Here is a 5,000-nt window from a genome sequence, read left to right as displayed (position 1 = left end):
AGTCCAATATCTCACTGTGTGAGAGTGTGTGTGTGTGTGTGTGTGTGTGTGTGTGTGTGTGTGTGTGTGTGCAGTTCGCGCTGTGTAAGCCTGCACTGCAGCCGCCTAAATTAGCACCATCAGTGTGATAAAACTCTAAACTCACTGGGCCATGGCTGTGAGATATGACAAACACTTGTGTGTTTTGCCCAGATTCGACTGGCTGCGTGTGTGTGCATGAAATCAGCTCTGCTGGTGCTCAGGCTGCCATGGGAGAACCACCGCCCAGAGCCCATCCCACCAGCCAATCCACGCTCAGCACCACCGCCCAGAGCCCATCCCACCAGCCAATCCACGCTCAGCACCACCGCCCAGAGCCCATCCCACCAGCCAATCCACGCTCAGCACCACCGCCCAGAGCCCATCCCACCAGCCAATCCACGCTCAGCACCACCGCCCAGAGCCCATCCCACCAGCCAATCCACGCTCAGCACCACCGCCCAGAGCCCATCCCACCAGCCAATCCACGCTCAGCACCACCGCTCAGAGCCCATCCCACCAGCCAATCCACGCTCAGCACCAGCAGAGGAGGAGCTAAGGCACTGAGATGTGTGTGCCTGTGTATGTGTGTGTGTGTGTGTGTGTGTGTGTGTGTGTGTGTGTGTGTGTGTGTGTGTGTGTGTGTGTGTGTGTGTGTGTGTGTGTGTGTGTGTGTGTGTGTGTGTGCAGGCATCTCACACTCCCTAGTCATAGCTGTTGACGATGCCCCTAAGGTCTTCCTCCTGGGTTATTCCAGTGAGCTGAGAACACGTTCACATGGAATGATCGATTCACTCCCAGCTGACGATGGTGATGAAGGTGCTGCTTCCTGTGCTGTTTACCAACACATTTGAACTAACTGGAAACTAGTGCTGTGCTTTGACTGCACCCACAATGCACGATGCACACAAACATCCTGCCCTATCTGTGATAGCATTTGTGTGCAGGCCTGGACCTCTGGGTACCCACACCTCCCTCTGAAGGCAAACCGGTGGCCTTTCAGACCCAGCGGACCAAACCCTCTCCCAGCTATAACCCATCTCTCATGGAGGGTGTACTTTGATTTTTCTATATTAATAAATAATTTTGATCTGCCATTATCGCAAGACTCCTCATTACAGTGTCTGTTTGTGTCTTTCCTCCCTCTCTCAGGAGGAAGGCAGCATACTCAGTGTCTGTTTGTGTCTGCCTGTTAACTCCTGGGGTGCGAAGCAGTGATTCAGTGGTGTGTTCATGGCAGTGTTTGCGTATTTAGGCAGAGACGGAGTGCATTAAGATGGAGAATAGTGAATGAGAAGTTAATGAGTCCCACTGATTAAGGAGAGTTTAATTGGCCAAGCAATCGGCATCTCCAATCCAGAAGAGATCTGAGCCATCAGTTCCTCTTATACCTCACGCAAAGACATTCAAACACACACACAGATGGTGCTGACTGGATTATGTAATAATGCTACATTTCAGTTTCACACATCTAGAGGGAGAGCTGACTGGCTCTAGGCCTCTTCCTACACGCCATCTTCATTATTGGGAAATTTTACAATGTGAGTGGAAACGTATTACACGGGCCGTGTGTGCACGTTTACCATTTTAAAACAACATGTGAGAGTGAAGTCTGTCCAATTAAAGTCTGGGTGGAACTTCAACCAAAGATAGAGTTGGAGTGTGTACTCCAGTCAGCCTTTTCTTTTTCATGAAGAGAAAGACACACACACACTCACTCACACACACACACACACACACACACACACACACACACACACACACACACACACAAACATGTACACAGACACAGACACACATGCACACGCAGATGCACACGCAAATTCACACACACATGCACACACACATGCACATGCACACACACACACGTTAGGAGAAACAGCAAGTAAGTGCTGTGAGAACTGCAGTATGAATAAATTGTAGAGATGAAAGAAGAGTAACTGTTATATACCACCTCCCACCTCCACCATCACCATCACCTCCACCACCATCACCATCACTCCATCACCTCACCTGATCACCATCACCATGCTCATCATGCTCCATGCAACATCACCACCATCACCATCACCTCACCCATCACCATCACCACCCTCCACCATCACCACCTCCCACCAACACCACCATCACCACCTCCACCACCATCACCACCTCCCACCATCACCACCATCACCATCACCTCCACCACCATCACCATGCACCTCCCACCATCACCATCACCATCACCACCACCTCCCACCATCACCACCACCTCCACCACCATCACCACCTCCCACCATCACCACCATCACCATCACCTCCACCACCATCACCACCTCCCACCATCACCACCATCACCATGCACCTCCAGCACCATCACCATCACCATCACCTCCACCACCATCACCACCACCTCCCACCATCACCACCACCTCCACCACCATCACCACCTCCCACCATCACCACCATCACCATCACCTCCACCACCATCACCACCTCCCACCATCACCACCATCACCATCACCTCCACCACCATCACCATCACCATCACCACCACCACCATCACCATCACCACCACCACCATCACCTCCACCACATCACCATCACCTCCCACCATCACCACCATCACCATCACCTCCACCACCATCACCACCATCACCATCACCACCTCCCCATCACCATCACCTCCACCACCATCAGCCATCACCATCACCACCATCACCATCACCTCCACCACCATCACCACCTCCACCACCATCACCACCATCACCATCACCTCCACCACCATCACCATCACCACCACCACCACCTCCCACCACCACCACCATCACCATCACCTCCACCACCATCACCATCACCTCCCACCTCACCACCATCACCATCACCATCACCACCACCACCACCTCCCACCATCACCACCATCACCATCACCTCCACCACCATCACCATCACCTCCACCATCACCACCATCACCATCACCATCACCACCACCACCACCTCCCACCATCACCACCATCACCATCACCTCCACCACCATCACCATCACCTCCCACCTCCACCACCATCACCATCACCATCACCACCACCACCATCACCATCACCACCTCCCACCATCACCACCATCACCATCACCTCCACCACCATCACCACCACCATCACCACCATCACCATCACCTCCACCATCACCATCACCATCACCACCATCACCATCACCTCCACCACCATCACCACCTCCACCACCATCACCACTCCCACCATCACCACCATCACCATCACCTCCACCACCATCACCATCACCTCCCACCATCACCATCACCATCACCACCACCTCCCACCATCACCACCACCTCCACCACCATCACCACCTCCCACCATCACCACCATCACCATCACCTCCACCACCATCACCACCTCCCACCATCACCACCATCACCATCACCTCCACCACCATCACCATCACCATCACCTCCACCACCATCACCACCACCTCCCACCATCACCACCACCTCCACCACCATCACCACCTCCCACCATCACTCATCACCATCCACCACCATCACCACCTCCCACCCACCACATCACCATCACCTCCTCCACCATCACCATCACCATCACCACCACCACCATCACCATCACCACCACCACCATCACCTCCACATCACCATCACCTCCTCATCACCATCCATCACCTCACCTCACCACCATCTCCACCACCATCATCCATCACCACCTCCCACCATCACCATCACCTCCACCACCATCACCACCATCACCATCACCACCTCCCACCATCACCATCACCTCCACCACCATCACCACCTCCCACCATCACCACCATCACCATCACCTCCACCACCATCACCACCATCACCATCACCACCTCCCACCATCACCATCACCTCCACCACCATCACCACCATCACCATCACCACCTCCACCATCACCGATCACCTCCACCACCATCACCTCATCACCATCACCACCTCCCACCATCACCATCACCTCCACCACCATCACCACTCCATCACCACCATCACCTCTCCACCACCATCACCATCACCATCACCACCTCCACCATCACCATCACCACCACCACCATCACCATCACCATCACCTCCACCACCATCACCACCACCATCACCTCCACCACCACCTCACCACCATCACCACCATCACCATCACCTCCACCACCATCACCATCACCATCACCACCACCACCATCACCATCACCACCACCATCACCACCTCCCCCCACCATCACCATCACCTCCACCACCATCACCACCACCATCCCCACCACCATCACCATCACCATCACCACCACCACCACCTCCCACCATCACCACCACCACCACCTCCCACCATCACCACCATCACCATCACCTCCACCACCATCACCATCACCTCCCACCTCCACCACCATCACCATCACCACCACCACCATCACCATCACCACCTCCCACCATCACCACCATCACCATCACCTCCACCACCATCACCACCACCATCACCACCTTCACCATCACCTCCACCACCATCACCATCACCATCACCACCATCACCATCACCTCCCACCATCACCACCTCCACCACCATCACCACCTCCACCATCACCCATCACCATCACCTCACCACCATCACCATCCATCCACATCACCTTCCATCACCACCACCTCCCACCATCACCACCACCTCCACCACCATCACCACCTCCCACCATCACCACCATCACCATCACCTCCACCACCATCACCTCCACCATCACCACCATCACCATCACCTCCACCACCATCACCATCACCATCACCTCCACCACCATCACCACCACCTCCCACCATCACCACCACCTCCACCACCATCACCACCTCCCACATCACCACCATCACCATCACCTCCACCACCATCACCACCTCCCACCATCACCACCATCACCATCACCTCCACCACCATCACCATCACCATCACCACCACCACCATCACCATCACCACCACCACCATCACCT

General features: G+C 54.8%; 1 protein-coding gene and 1 long non-coding RNA gene across 5 annotated transcripts in view; one reads left to right on the top strand and one right to left on the bottom strand.

Annotated features, from left to right (window-relative positions):
• The window catches only part of LOC143514955 (uncharacterized), a 10,899-nt gene extending 9,793 nt beyond the window's left edge, over positions 1-1,106 (top strand). For all 3 annotated transcript variants that reach the window (XR_013130992.1, XR_013130991.1, XR_013130990.1), the window contains one exon: positions 193-1,106. This is a non-coding gene — a long non-coding RNA (uncharacterized LOC143514955). The remainder of the gene's footprint in view (positions 1-192) is intronic.
• Positions 1-5,000, bottom strand: part of LOC143514953 (ankyrin repeat and sterile alpha motif domain-containing protein 1B-like) — a 98,911-nt gene that overhangs the window by 19,642 nt on the left and 74,269 nt on the right. The window lies entirely within an intron of this gene.

The sequence above is a fragment of the Brachyhypopomus gauderio genome, chromosome 5 (assembly GCF_052324685.1).
Source record: "Brachyhypopomus gauderio isolate BG-103 chromosome 5, BGAUD_0.2, whole genome shotgun sequence".
Classification (NCBI taxonomy): domain Eukaryota; kingdom Metazoa; phylum Chordata; class Actinopteri; order Gymnotiformes; family Hypopomidae; genus Brachyhypopomus; species Brachyhypopomus gauderio.
This window is presented reverse-complemented; position numbering and strand designations above follow the sequence as displayed.